The sequence below is a fragment of the Schistocerca serialis genome, chromosome 2, assembly GCF_023864345.2.
Source record: "Schistocerca serialis cubense isolate TAMUIC-IGC-003099 chromosome 2, iqSchSeri2.2, whole genome shotgun sequence".
NCBI classification, from domain to species: domain Eukaryota; kingdom Metazoa; phylum Arthropoda; class Insecta; order Orthoptera; family Acrididae; genus Schistocerca; species Schistocerca serialis.
In genome coordinates this window covers 651,220,868-651,237,251 of record NC_064639.1, presented here as the reverse complement: position 1 = coordinate 651,237,251, position 16,384 = coordinate 651,220,868, and the positions used below count along the sequence as shown (strand labels likewise).

The 16,384-nt window shown below is 43.8% G+C and overlaps 1 protein-coding gene across 4 annotated transcripts in view; it reads right to left on the bottom strand.

Moving 5' to 3' along the window:
* Window positions 1-16,384, bottom strand: part of LOC126457732 (pleckstrin homology-like domain family B member 1) — a 1,069,305-nt gene that overhangs the window by 693,539 nt on the left and 359,382 nt on the right. The gene's annotated exons all lie outside the window — the stretch shown is intronic.

Sequence of the window (16,384 nt, the reverse complement as noted above, 5' to 3'; positions counted from 1 at the left end):
CACCCAGGTACTTAGTTGAATTGACAGCCTTGAGAATTGTACTATTTATCGAGTAATCGAATTCCAACGGATTTCTTTTGGAACTCATATGGATCACGTCACACTTTTCGTTATTTAGCGTCAACTGCCACCTGCCACACCATACAGCAATTTTTTTTCTAAATCGCTTTGCAACTGATACTGGTCTTCGGATGACCTTACTAGACGGTAAATTACAGCATCATCTGCCAACAACCTAAGAGAACTGCTCAGATTGTCACCCAGGTCATTTATATAGATCACGAACAGCAGAGGTCCCAGGACGCTTCCCTGGGGAACACCTGGTATCACTTCAGTTTTACTCGATGATTTGCCGTCTATTACTACGAACTGCGACCTTCCTGACAGGAAATCATGAATCCAGTCGCACAATTGAGACGATACCCCATAGGCCCGCAGCTTGATTAGAAGTCGCTTGTGAGGAACGGTGTCAAAAGCTTTCCGGAAATCTAGAAATACGGAATCAACTTGAGATCCCCTGTTGATAGCGGCCATCACTTCGGGCGAATAAAGAGCTAGCTGCGTTACACAAGAACGATGTTTTCTGAAACCATGCTGATTACGTATCAATAGATCGTTCCCTTCGAGGTGATTCATAATGTTTGAATACAGTATATGCTCAGGGCTGTAGGGTGGGCGCTGGAGTGGCTCCGACTTAAGATGGCGCAACTTCAGCGGTACAACATTTGCGCTGTGGGGACGTGCGTTGTTATGAAGCAGCACCACCTCATGTTCAGTTTTCCGGTACATTCTGCCTTAAATGCACGCCATAATTTCTCCAATGTTGTGAAGTATCCGTTCCCCATTGATGGAGATACCAGATTCCCTGAAGTCGGTGAGCAGTGGTCCCCGGTAATAAAAAAACAGGTTGAGTACCACCTTGCCAGCAGATCATATGGCTGGCTCTTTAACCTCTTGGGTCGCAGGGACGGTGGATGACAGCAATGCATCGTCGACGCTTTCGGCTCTGAGCCCCAACTGTGGTACCAGCTTTCGTCTCCTGCAACGATGCTCTCAATGAACGTGTCGCATGCAAACATTAAAACGCGTCAGGTGCTTCAGGTAAACAGCCATTCCGTTTCCTTTTTGTTCCGCATTCAAGGCCAGGGATATCTACTAGCTGCAGACCTTACGGTAGTCACGCTTCTGGCGGATAATATGTTGCACGCTACCGAACCTGATGTCGAGATCCTTTGCTAGACCACGAATGCTTATGCGCCGGTACCCCCAAATAGCGTCATCAACCGCCTGCTTATTGTTGATCGTAGCCGGCCGAAGTGGCCGTGCGGTTAAAGGCGCTGCAGTCTGGAACCGCAAGACCGCTACGGTCGCAGGTTCGAATCCTGCCTCGCGCATGGATGTTTGTGATGTCCTTAGGTTAGTTTGGTTTAACTAGTTCTAAGTTCTAGGGGACTAATGACCTCAACAGTTGAGTCCCATAGTGCTCAGAACCACTTTTTTGTTGATCGTAATGGATGAGGCTGGCTCAAATCGACCGGTCTCTTGGGTCTTACCGCAAACTGTACCGAACTTTGCTCACCATTTCGCAACGATGGTTTTCGATAGGCATGGTGCCCGAAACACGTTCTTCATTCTCCAATGTTTGTTCTTCAGCAGCCAAGAAATGAGTAGCAGCACGCTGACCTTGTTTGGACGAGCTTGGTAATAACGTCGCCATAGCTCACGTTTCCACGTGTACCGCACGCATATGGGAAAAACACAAATGATACCCTAAGCCCTTAGCTACATGCTGGTGCATATAGACGCGCATTGGAGTCGCGCTGGGTTGCATATCCCCTGCAGTAACGCCCTCAAACAGATACCTTTTCATCACTGTTACATTTATTTCTGTATTTCGGTAGTTTCACAAAGTAATTCTTATCACTCACTCATATATTTATGTCCTTGGACAGTAGCTTCTAACACGCTTTGTGGAATATCTTTTTCTAGATCGACAGAAGTTTCAAAGGGCATTCTTAATCTAGATTCTTTTTTGTTATTTTTTGTACGAAATGGTACTACAGCTTCCCATGTTTCCTTGCCTTTTGAAGGCCAAATTATTATCTGACACGTAGGCCAAGCTCTGTTTCTAATACTTGTTCAACAATGCTCAATACGGTACAATTGATGGTAAAGTCAAAGTTCTATAGTTTGAGGAATTCATGGCATTTTGTATAGGCAGAAAGATTGGTCCACTTTTCATTCTGTTGCTAGTGTACCATTTTCAAATCAATATGTTTGACTCAATTATTTTTACACCCTAACTTCAGCGTTCCTGAATTCTTATTTGTTCTTGGCGCGACTTGTGAATACATGTAGCTCAAAGCGGAAGCAAACTTCCGATCTTTATTAAATGCGTTATATTGTTGCATTATCTACTATGAACCATGTCACTGACTGCGAAAGCCGAAATCAACAGTGGAATTTCGAGATATGGAACATCGCACGAAATCTCGGCTGGTATTACTCGAACTTCATGTAATTCCCAGAAAGTCTGTCCATATAATAACTGGAAACGACAGTAACAGCTAAAAGCACAATCTTAGTGAGTTGTCTTGCTCAGTTTTTCGTGATCACTCTTATTCATCACGCCGTTTACTCAGCTGTTGTCACAGGAAGCACCTGTTTCACAGAGACTGCTGTGATAGCTTGTTTGAACGCGTGGCGTTTGTTGTTGTGTTTAAAAGAATTAAACGTCCTCCACAATGTCTTTATTAAACTATTATCGCGACTCTTCCATTATTATCTTTATTCAGTACATTCACATTCTCCTCTTTCCACATTATTCTAAATCATTACTCTTAACGTCTGTTCACTTTCCACTCCTTCCTTTCATCGCGGCGTCAGCGCCGTTCCCAGCCACGTGACCGCAAGGCGTGTGCCCACGGCCGTAAAACACTCCTTTCACCATCACATCGTTAACCGCCATCCCATCTTTCAAGTGCGCCCTCCCACCCATAAAGAAGTCACCTTTCACCCTTTCTCGTATAAAATGCTGTCTCTTCGCAGCTTTCGCTGCCCTCACATCTCCAGGTAATTGCTTCACCCAATCCTTCACACTTCTCATAATTACACAGTTGACCTACGCATCTCTACGCCTTGTATCCGTGACACGTGGTTATTGAGTATAGCGTTTCAGTTCTTTGGAAAGTTGGGCACCTTTATTTCTCCATTATTTCTGTAGTAAAATAAGTTGGTTCACTAAAAAAAATCTATCTACAGAGCCGGAGAAATTACTTAGATATTGTTGCTGAATACTTGGGCATTAAGAATAATTGCAACTGCCTAGTTATTAACGGCAAGACGATGGAAAACAGAATGGTGTGAAACGGTAGCATCACCCATCAACATTCTTTCAGGTGTCAACTCTTTCAGCCTGTTCACACAGCCCTACGTTCCAGCAAAGGAAGAGACTTTATGAGGTAAGATATTCACTGACACATGTGCAGCATTCGTTTCATGAGGAAGCATCATCTGAAATGCCTATCATGAATCTATGCATAACTCTGCGGAAGTTGAACTTCAACGATACTTAAATACCTACGTGTACTCCTTGAATCGTTGTATACTGAATGACGGTAGTCTTAACTAATTATAATTAAATATGTATTTGGTAGCCTATTACAGACCGAGAGCATACAACAGAAGAAAGCCGATGAGAGTAGCAGGAAGTGAAGTTCAAAATTGCACAAAATTGAAAAATTAAGGATGAATGTAATTTCGTATCTTAATTGAGCACTCTACATTTCATTATTGATATGTCTCTATGCATACGTTGTTTTTCTGAATAAGGTTGAATAAACGGGTCATATACTCCAAGCACATAATGCTTTAGGAATCTAAATACCTTTTCAGTTTTCAAGCAATTTTAATATCAAAATTACAATGAAATCTAGACCATTAGCTGCTTACGGACGTTGATAAATATCAACAGGGACAGTTGAAAATGTGTGACCCGACCCGGACTCCAACCTTGGATCTCCTGCTTACATAACAGACGCGCTATCCGACTGAGCCTTTTTTTAAAATCTCATTTCGTTCGTTAACGTTCGTTGTATTTGTTCAGGGCGGACATACCATGACGCTTGTTCAAGTGCATCGTTGGTCCATTAACTCAGTTCTTTTATCACAGAGGGCAGCTTACACTCTGACAGAACTCGCTAAGCTACGGAGCCATCGAGGGGACAGAGGATAGTGCGACTGCAGGGACGTATCTCTGGCACGCTCCCCGTGAGACCCACATTCTCACCTTACTGTCCATACACTATATTTGTTGTTCCCCTGCCCACTATACTCATTACTCATGGCAGTCAATCTACCGATTCCCGTAAGAATTTGAGCAACGTGAGTGCATCCGCACTCAAGAAGATCATTGGCCAGTAAGCCTTATCTCTATGAAGATGGTATCTGTTCTTTCGGATACCATTGGTGATCTTACAGCTCTCGAAGAATGAAGTTGCAATGAAATCCAGACCATTAGCTGCCTACATGCATTGAAAATATCAACGGACACAGTTGAAAATGTGTGCCCCGACCGGGACTCAAACCCGGTATCTCCTGCTTACATGGCAGACGGTCTATCCGACTGAGCCATATTTTTTACGTCGTCTGCTCTTTTTTCTAATATGACAGCCAGCGAGCTCTTCTTGTTGGGGTGACATGGGAAGTCTTTCTTACGAGACAACTGAAGACGCAGGAGGATATTCTGACAACGATTTTCGATATGACATTGTCCTAACAAAACCGGGCTGCGACAGAACTTTGAGCGAGGATATCAGGTCTCTACAGAGATTGGCGAACACCATTTTAACAACTGACTGAGTTTGAAACATGTTCTGCTTCCACCCATGATACAGAGGTTAGAGGTAGCAAAGCCTTCAAACACAGCACAATTTTAAGTGAAATATTCATCAGATCCCAAGTACTTCAAGAAAAGAGTGCCCTAGGGCATATTAAGACCAAAATTGTTTTCGATATAAAGGGTGGTTATAATCAAACTTTCGCTACTTGAGAGGGACCCCATGAAAAAAGAGTGTTCGTTGAACAATGAAACTTCGTGGAAACGTTTGTAAGGACACACATGAGAGAAATAACGAATAAAACATTGAAAAAACCACATTTCAACTACCAAATGAGAGGGAAACATTTTTTAAGTGCGTACCACGTTTATGGTCCAGATAACGAAGTTGCTATGGGTGATGACCATCTGTTTCCACGACAGCTTGGATTCCACTTCACAGTTGTTCGCAACAGTTTTCGAACGTTGGGCCATGGACTGCTCACCTGTCGTCACACAGCCCCTGCACTGCTTGAAAATCGCACGCCGCTTCCAGCACTATCAACTATGGCAACAATAACTTCGATAATTTGTGGCTATTCCCAAATCTCCAATTAATTCGACCCTCCGATTCACGTTCTTAACCCCAGTGTGGAAAGAGCACCTCTCCGTATTGCTTTAATGCCTCTATACTCGAAGAACAGCAGCACTATTATTGTTGTTTTGGTAATACAGCATTCCGAACTAAGGCCTTCTCACTTTGTCCAGACTCGTGTTGGCTATCTGCAGCTGTAATGCACACTGAAGCTTGTGTTTCAACCCTACGCCGCCTTATCAGTAGTGGCACTCGACGGCAAGCCACAACACTAACACTACTAACAACGCAAATCTTACAGAGCACAGTTTGGGCATCATACCTGTCAAGTTGGGCACCCATGCACAAAATAGTTTTCCGTTTACACTGGCTACAGTAGCGGAAGATTAATTACAGCCACCCTGTACGTCAATGACTTTCCAGACATTGTTGGAAATATGGGGGGAAAATTCATTTTGCTGACGTCTGCAGCATTGTAATCGCAGGTAGGACACCAGATCCCTTAGTAGAGAAAGGAAATGAAACATTTAAGGGTGTTTGTAATTGCCACGCGGGATTAGCCACGCGGTCTAGGGCGCTGCAGTCATGGACTGTGCGGCTGGTCCCGGCGGAGGTTGGAGTCCTCACTCGGGCGCGCGCTCGTGCTTGTGTGTGTGTGTGTGTGTGTGTGTGTGTGTGTGTGTGTGTGTGTGTGTGTGTGTGTGTGTCCTTAGGATAATTTGAGTAGTGTGTCAGCTTAGGGACTGATGACCTTAGCAGTTAAGTCCCATAAGATTTCACACGCATTTGAACATTTGATGTTTGTAATTGGTCATCAAGCAGTAAGCTTACACTGAACACGAACAAAGGAAACAGCATGGATTTTTCTTAAAGCGGGACATTAATTCTGTAAATTAAATGTGGATGAAAATTTCACAGATTTTACAGGTATACAAAACCAAATTTTTTTAGGGGTTAATCCTGACTGTCACCTGAAATGGAATGAGCAGAGAAACATACTAGCAGAGAAAATTTCATCAGGCAGTAGAACAACCCAAACTCCTTTTGCAATGTGGATCGGATGTCCTTTGGTTGCCCATTGTGTGTCTTTAATATAGTGGCCTTAACTGCCTTCTGCATCTCTAAACCGTTGATAATTGCTGATGTTTCGGTCTTTTATGGGCAGCTTCCCATTCCGAGTGTGTCTGCTCCTCCACCCTCTGTGACAAGGTAGTTAGCGGTCGTCACAGAAGCCTTCATGCGCCATTGCTAACAATTTTTATTCGAAGTTTTAGGTAGCGGCTGGGTTTGAACATGGGACGTTTTGATTACTGGACGAAGATGCTACCCCTACACGACGGTGCACAATAAAGCATGGTAAAAGGAAATGGAGGGAACTCATTTGGGAACCGCCAACGCAGCATTATTTGCTGCGTCATCTAATAGAGACTTGAGCGCAGCATGTAGGACGTGTGTGCCGCTGCCAGTGTACACCAAGGCGGACTACTTGCATCCTTTGGCCAGCGCAGCCCTGTGGAAACGCCGGGCGCCCACTTGACTCCCAAAGCAGGGGTTCCGCATTGCCTATTCCGGCCGACGCGTCTCTCGTCGGTGTGTTTACCGCCACAGCATTTCCATTTCCTTGAGAGACGGATAATAAAGCCGTGTAAAATCTGGCTTTCAGTAGCGCGCATTACGGCGCTAGCCGCCTCGGCATATTTCGCGGGCTCTCGCCCGCCACTGCAGTAACTCGACGTCGCAGGTCTGGCTTAATCTCCAGAAAGGGCTGCCGTTCTGGAGGGCGGAAGGGGAGGGGAGGGGAGGGCAGTGGTGGGGGTAGTGGTGTGCTGGCCCTGTTCTTATGCTAATGGCCGCGGTAATTAGGGGCGCTACTGGGCTCCAGAGCCGGGCCAGTCTACCGTACCGCACGGCAGCTTCTCTGCCTCGAAACTGTTTTAAAGCGCTTCCTCAGACGCATCAACTGTCAGCCTAGGCCACAGCTGTTTACTGCAAGTACTGAAATGGTTGCAGTTACTTACCACTTACGGTACGTATACCAGTTTCACCCGGAAGCGTTCATACAGATAATCTTGAAGTTCTCTAATGACAGAGGAGTGTTCTCCCATAATAAGCGAACTTCCATAATATGTTCTTCTCCTTGGTCCACTTCTTCACTTTCTTTCTGTCAGTCAGTCTTATGAATGGTTCAAATGGCTCTGAGCACTATGGGACTCAACTGTTGAGGTCATTAGTCCCCTAGAACTTAGAACTAGTTAAACCTAACTAACCTAAGAACATCACAAACATCCATGCCCGAGGCAGGATTCGAACCTGCGACCGTAGCGGTCTTGCGGTTCCAGACACCAGCGCCTTTAACCGCACGGCCACTTCGGCCGGCAGTCTTATGAATCCATGGGATCAGTGCCACAGCTTTGTTGTCTCTCATTCAGTAATTTTTGCCCATCGATAAACTATCAGTAGGACCCCAACATAAAATTCATTTCTAAGACATTGTAACGTTTCGCCGTCCGTATGAGAATCGATAAATTCCTTTCTAATCATTTGCATTTAAAGTTATTGCACTGGGTCCAGTCGTCTTCAGCACACGCAAGCGAGTCATTTGAAAGTCACCCAAAGGACGAGCTACCGACGCCATCGTAACGGTAGGCAGCAGTGGCTGGGGTAAGAGATGGCCCGCTTGGGCACGTACGTTGAGGAGCGCACACGGTGGTCGTGACGCACACAGTAATCTCAGCCTGCGAAAAGCTGACGACATGAGTATGGCCGTAGTTAAAAACTTTCGAAGTTTGGAAACCCTAAACTCAGGAAGATTCTTAGTAATCATAAAAAAGCTGCCACAGTGTTACAGAAATATAATCCACCACTGTGCAAACTTAAGGACGAGATAAAGTAACATATCAATGAATGAAAGTGCGGTAACATTTTGCCAGAGATCATGCGGTGCTGCACACATAGCTGGACGTCACATTGCGAGAGGTCAGTCTGACCATAGCGCCAAATGAGGCTTGTCCTGCTACACGAGGAGATGAAGAAACGGGAAAGATTGACGCACACAATCAGCGAGCTGTTAACGGTGTACCGTGATAATGATCTTCATTACGACTTGACCACGTTTGGTATTGCTCTCAGCATTGTTTGAAGTTTATGAGAATCTTTACAAACCACAAGCAATGCTGCATTGTGCAGCAGGCAACAGGGGAACCACGTGTAACAGCGGGTGCAACTGCAGCCACATTTAACAGATTGCAACGCGCGCAGTTTCACTCTCCAGTGGGACGACGGCGACGAGTACTTCGTTTCCGTTGATGTCTGCACATGGGCTGCACAGTTTACGATGGTGCAAAGAGCATAGGGACGGGTCCAGCGAGAACTGGAATCACGTGCTCTCGTCGGATGAGAGTGGATTCAGACAGAGGCGAGAGGTGGTACACACAATATACCCAGGAACATTGTCTAACACGATCGTTTTGGTGGCCCAGGTATTGTGGTGTGAGAAAGCATTGGCGTACTTACCTCCAAATCTTTGAACACAGTACCAGCCCCGATCAGCGTTTTTGTGACACTGTCGTCCTTTCCCATGTGTGTCTTTTCACGGGTACATTTTTGTGAATGGCAGAACTCTACCCCATCGAACAGCGCAGATGGAGCAGCTCTTGGAAACGGAGGACATTCAGCGAATGGACTGACATGCTTGTTCTCCCGACTTAAACCCCGTCGAGCACGTGTTGGGGAGGCGCATAGCAGCACTTCAATAAGCACCAACGGCGATTCATCAGTTTCTAACATTCTGCGTGGTGTCTGTTGTTCTAAGTCGTGTCTCCCTACCACTTTCGCGCAACGACGCTCTGAGCGTGTTTTTTTAGGGAATTGACTAGTTTGAACCTGGGACCTGTTGCTGGTAAGGAGACGCCAGACCACACATGACATGTAGAGTTCAGAATAGTTCAGTGAGACTAGCGATGATATAACCAAATACTTAATGATTTCAGCGTCAGCTCCACTGCACTCCCTGTAAAAGAATCTTAATACTTACTAAATTTAGTGGAAGGGGTTCAAGGCTTTCCTATTTTTAGTTAGCTGGTAAAATAACGTCGAAAAAGCAGTTAAGTTTACCATTGGAAATTTTATTCTACTCACAAAACATTGTTTATAAATTGCACTATTGATAAAAGGAAATGTTTTAATACAGGGTGATAAAAACCAACTTTGTTCAACAAAAATGTGAACGAATATTCCCTGAGTGGGTTTCCAAGTTCTACAATGGATCGAAGGATGACCTATGCCATATCACATCTATAATCTAGGTTTAAATTAAGTTTCACAAAAGAGAAAACTATCAAAATGGTCTACAGTGACCCTCAATTATCTTTAATTACTTATCTAACTTCTTGTAAATTACAGTGGCTGATGTGGCTTCTCAATAATTAGATAACAGAAAAATCATCGTGTTTCAGATTTTAACTTGCGTGGCAAATGTGAATATCATGAGCTTCAATTGACGATCGACACTAGTATTACGTAAAAAGGGGATGTAACAGATGAGACTTCTGCAGTTCTGAGTGAAGCCTTATGCGCTCAAAAATGCGGCATCGCGTGCGTTCGTTACCTTGTCGGTGTTCGTCAGGGGGCGGCGGCCGGCGCAGCTCCATCCAGCTCGCTATCTCCGAAGCAACTCTCTCCTAACTTCTCCTTACTACAATTTACCGAAGTTGGTTAAAAAATAAAAAAAGAACTATCTGGCTGTGTTTTCATCTGACCAATCAGGGTCTCAATGTTAACCTTAAGTTCCACCTACAAAAATTCTGTCTATCCAATGAGAAACGTTATACTTTTCGTGGTGGACCAATGTTTTTAACGTTTGCAACGTAACAGACGTGAAAAGTCTCACGCTAAAACTTGCAGCTGGTGTGGCCCTTTTAGTGTTATCGTAAGATCTATACTGTTGTTCTGGAGGGCTCTAGCTTTTAACATGGGCTGGGGTGGTCCTAGCGGTTAGCTGGCGACGTGGGTGTCCGTCCCTTATCGTAGGGCCTTCTAGCTTAACACGGTTCTGCTCTCGGCTTCTGTTCTCGTTTCTCCCCTCGGAACTGCGTCTGTCTCACGGTGGGAAGGTATGACATGCATTTAGGCATTCTTGTGTTAGTCTGTGGTATTCCATTTGCTCACTCGTTACTCGTATTACTTTAGTTAATTTAATGTCACGATTTATTCGGAGGTATGTGACATACTACTGGATTTGCTTATCATGTCAGTGTTTTCATGGAAGGTGTTGGATTTGCCTGACACCTTACAAGTTTTCAATCACGCTGGTGTTTGAATCAGACGCCCTACTGCAAGAACTCCTTACCAACCCTGCGGCCACCATGGGAGCACATTGCAGAGCATGCACTGATGTCCATGGTGGTCAAACACCCTATGAAGAACCATGTCTCGCCTTCTCTAATGTCATAAATCGCGGTGATTTCAGTGTAATAATTACCTTTGAATAAAACTGCAATTTCTGTTTGTCTCATTGCGTATTTATTTCAGTTCGTTTCTGTAGCACTTCATACTGCAGCATTTCTTCCTTTGTATGGTCCAAGTTTCATTGAACTAGGTTACTTGGCAGTGACACATCAGGCAAAAGTTACTTTCTTTCTTAAGTTTTGCACACCACTGTCAATACAATTTAGTAATTAGCGGGAATCGGATTATGAAACTAATAACGCAAGAGCGTGAATGAAGATGCAAGAAGTTGAATTCAAAGTTAGAACAATATCCATCACTTGAGTCAATAATATGGTGGTCTCCAGAGATATCGTATGTAGGACGCAATGTAATCGAACTGGGCTTTTGACGAGTATCTAAAGTATTAATTGAATTGTTCAGCTTTGGAGAATTCGGTCTCTAGCATGTATGTATATTGTGATTCTCTATCAATATGTAACTACCGTCAACTCCAGATGTAATTGGTATATAAAAAGGCTTTCTACACTAACTACTGCAGAATATTCGCTTATTCCATTAAAAGCATTGTCGTTCACAGTATCGAAGTCTTTACAGATTACAGAACAACGAGCCCGACTGCTCACGATAGGTGATAAGCAATGCAACGCTGCAGCTTCAGATTTCCATTGAGAGGTAAGCGAAAAAATTTAAACCGTCCTGTTGTTAAAAATGTCGGCCATTCGATGGAGAGTAAGTACAACGGTGTCGTCAATGGAGTGTATTAACCCTCTGAGTACCAATGCTCCCCCCTCAATACACTATCTTCTTATTCTTTTTCTAAATACCAGTGCTTTTAGCATGAAACCACGGACGCTGTTGAAAGACAGAGGCATCTGGTGGTGCACTGAGATACTTTACGAATGTAGCGCCGTGTAGAAGTCACTTGTAACGTTTCTAAGCAACAGTCGACGCAGAGAGTGTGCTATGCGATTGTGGGAGATTGTGACATACTGTTTTATATATATAGTGGACATATTGTATCACTGAGTGAAATTGAGTGTGTACATATAGTGTTACTTTAACGTAAATTTGAGTTGTTTCGAAATGAAACCAGCGAAGCTATATGCCGTTTTGATAGCAAATTTATTAAATTTCAAATTCAGTTTTGCTTGTTCTTTAGAACTATAATTTGTTTTAGGCATTATGAGTTCGAGATATTGAAATGTGCGATTAGAGCGAGGAAAAAAGGGAATTTACTTTCAAAGACAATGCAAGAAATTATGAGAGGCTGAAAAACTGTATATCCTACTGGTTCCCAAGTGAAACCACCTTCTTAAAACAATTTATTCACTTTTTGCCATTTTCTTCTTGCATTCATAGCTTACTACGATAATAAAGCTAAATTTTGCTAAAAATTTTAAAATTATATATTTTTCATACTGTTGGGTCTTGGAAGGTTAAGGAATGATAGACGCTGCGTGTTATCTTGCTACATATTATATACTTTAAGTATTACCATAGGAACAGAACAGTTCCGATAACTGTACAGTAACAAATTGCGCCTTTCATCAATTGGCTTTTGCGAAAGATGTAATTGGGAGGAAACGAGTCATAGCTGTCACCGCTGTAGGGGCTGCCACATCGAGTATTCATCCCATATTGTTATAGAAGACGAGTGAACTTTTACTATATTTTGTTTGGGCAGTGGACAACGGCTCACGAATTCTACAGAAACAGTAAGGCTTGGGGAAACCTTGGTATTGCTACTTAGCCTACGCGCTTTTTCCAGATGCAAGGGAGATCACAATATGCCTAACTAGTGCGAGGAGATTCTCTTTCTCTCTCTCTCTCTCTCTCTCTCTCTATCTATCTATCTATCTATTTATCTATCTTTCTTTCTTTTTATTGCAGCTCACTGTGACATGGTCACAGCTATCTACACATACGTCTACATTCATGTTGTAGAAACTGTTGTCAAACGCATGACAGAGGGTAATTCCCACTGTACTGACTGTTAGGATATCTTCCCGTTCCATCGGCGTATGGTGCGCAGAAAGAGTGATTGTCAAATGCCTCCGTGGGCAATGTCATTAGTCTCATCTTGTCCTTGCGGCCCCTACGGGAACGGTAAGTAAGGGGTTGTAGCACATCGTTAATACATCACTTAATGCTCTGTAAACAGGTTTCCGCGGGATAGCTGGTGCCATCTTCGAGCGTCCGTCAATGATTATCAAACAGCCCTGTGGCTATTCGTGCTGCCCTTCTCCGTGTACGTTAAATATCCTCTTTTAGCCTTATTTGGTGTGGGTCACACGAGTGTAGATTGACTGTATTTCCTTTTGTACTGTACCAATAAACCGGAATCTCCCATCCGTTTTGCCTACGACTGAGTATGTGGTCGATCAGTTTCATATCCGTAAGAACCCGGTAATTGTATGAATTGGCCGATTCCAGCTGTTAGTGATTTAAATTAAATCCATACGATACTACTATTCTGCGTTTCGTGAAGATCTAAATTTTACATTTCTGAACATTTAAAGCAAGTTCTAACTTAAAATCTTGTCCAGACGTCGCTGAATATTTTTGGAGTTTCTAACAGACAGTACTTTCTTACAGGCAATTGTACCATGTGCACCATCTCTATCAACATTGTCTGCCAGGCCATTAATATATACCATGAACAGCAAGGGTCCCAATAAACTTCTCTGGGACACGCTACATCTCTGCGCCTACTACGTTTGTCCATAACTTTACAACCAACCACTGGCAGTTACCAGCCTGCATTGGAAACACGACAGAGAAATGCGGATCTAGAGAGAGGATAGCGACAAGGGTTATTGAATTCCAACGAAGAAGAAAATTTTTGATTCGGACACTTACCTGGGTAATGCATCATTGCTTTTGGACAATATTCTTCATTGGTAATTAATTTTGGTCATTTCGAAGAACCAAATTAAGAATACCATCATTGCAGCAGCTTTTTTTAGCAGCTCATTTGTTTCTCCCGGCGTAATTATAGCGCCATGCTAACGTTCCTATGACTGTTTATCACGAGTAGATCTCTGTATAAAATTGTAATTGTTCAAAAAGTCTATTGTTACGATTTTTTAACTGATATTGAGGTACGTGTGTCGCCCAGTAAATTTACTCATTTATTTATCCAGTCATCCAGCGATCCTCTCACAGCGATAAAGGATTTGTCATCATAATACAACGAAAATAGAGCTCTCAAATGTACATTCAAGTACACATATCAAAAAAAGTTTTGCATCACCTCGGTTCCGAGAGGTCTTAAACCTGTACAGAAAATTGGAGTAGACATCAACAAATTCATCATCAGGGCACTGTTGGTCCAGATTGTCCCACTCGCCAACGACGAATCGGCGTAGATCCCTCAGAGTGGTTGGTGGGTCACGTCGTCCATAAACAGCTCTTTTCAATCTATCCCCGGCATGTGCGATAGGGTTATTGTCTGGAGAACATGCAGGCCACTCTAGTCGAGCGATGTCGTTATCCTGAAGGAAGTCATTCACAAGATGTGCACGATGGGGGCGTGAATTGTCTTCCCTGAAGACGAATCCCTCGCCAATATGCTGCCGATATGGTTGCACTATCGGTCGGAGGATTGCATTCACGTATCGTACAGCCGTTACGGCGCCTTCCATGACCGCCTGTGGTGTACGTCGGCCCCACATAATGCCATCCCAAAACATCAGGGAACCTCCACCTTGCTGCAGTCGCTGGACATTGTGTCTAAGGCGTTCAGCCTGACCGGGTTGCCTCCAAACACGTCTCCGACGATTATCTGGTTGAAGGCATATGCGACACTCATCGGTGAAAAGAACCTGATGCCAATATTGAGAGGTCCATTCGCCATGTTGTTGGCTCCATCTGTACGGCGTTCCATGATGTCGTGGTTGCAAAGATGGACCTCGCCATGGACGTCGAGAGTGAGGTATCGCATCATGCAGCCTACTGCGCACAGTTTCAGTCTTGATACAACGTCCTGTGGCTGGACGAAAAGTATTATTCAACATGGTGGCGTTGCTGTCAGGATTCCTCCGAGCCGTAATCCGTAGGTAGCGGTCATCCACTGCAGTAGTAGCACTTGAGCGGCCTGAGCCAGGCGTCATCGACAGTTCCTCTCTATCTGCATGTCCGAACAACATTGCTTTGGTTCGCCCCGAGACGCCTGGACACTTCCCTTGTTGAGAGCCCTTCCTGGCACAACGTAACAATGCGTACGCGATTGAACCGCGGTATTGACCGTCTAAGCATAGCTGAACTACAAACAACACGATCCGTGTACCTCCTTCCGGGTGGAATGCCTGGAACTGATCGGCTGACGGAAACCATCCGTCTAATAGGCGCTGTTCTTGCATGGTTGTTTACATCTTTGGGCGAGTTTAATGACGTCTCTGAACAGTCAAAGTGACTGTGACTGTTCTGTGAACCGGGTGATGCAAAACCTTTTTTTGATGTGTGTAGAATATGTTTCTAAAAGGATAGAACAAGGTCTTGCTGAAGTATTTGCCTGAATTGATTTAGAAAAACCAAGTACATTAGGATGATGAAGTCTTTTCGGGATATCAGCCGAACCAAGGCGTCGTTCTGCGGCAACGTTTCAGCAAGTTTCATACTTGTCATCTTCAGAAACAACGCCAGGAAAGTACACAACATTGAAGTTGACTGAAAAAAAAAATGGTTCAAATGGCTCTGAGCACTATGGAACTTAACTTCTGAGGTCATCAGTCCCCTAGAACTTAGAACTACTTAAACCTAACTAACCTAAGGATATCACACACATCCACGCCCGAGGCAGGATTCGAACCTGCGACCGTAGCGGTCGCGCGGTTCCAGATTGTAGCACCTAGAACCGCTCGGCCACAACGGCCGGCTGAAGTTGATTTCGTTGGCACTGAAGCCCTGCTGACGAAGGCAAAATTGAGACTGATGGTGTCACGAAGAAGAAAAACTCTGTACAGTGTTTATGGTTCTACGAAAGACTATAACAATCTGTTAATTGATAGAACCCTTCGAATTATTTCATGTTGAAGCAATAAACTATTTCCGTGCTTGAAAATAAATTGAGTCGGGGTTGATTACCGATTATTGCATTTTAATAACGTGTACTTCATTACGAGATGATTATCTATAATGTAGTTACAGAATTGTAGAGCAACAGATTCGACTTTGAATATTAAAAAAAATGAGCAGTGGTCTATGCATTCAGACAACATTATGATGCTAAGTCACAACGGCATTTCATTTTATTCTGTCGAAATATCAGCAGTTGTCTAAATATTTCTTCCTGAAAAAATTTTGCACACATACTGATGTTTCTAATGAATAAATTAAAAAGGAAAATGAGAAGAGTCGGAAAATCAAAAAGTCAGCGTCTAAACCGTGGAACGGCTTGACGGAGTACACTTCAAACGCAGTGAACACTTTCCCGATACCATTAATACCGCATTGACTGGTAACACCGTTGGCCGTATCTGAATTTAGCTCCCGCTCTCAAGATTGAATCTTAGCACCGAAACATC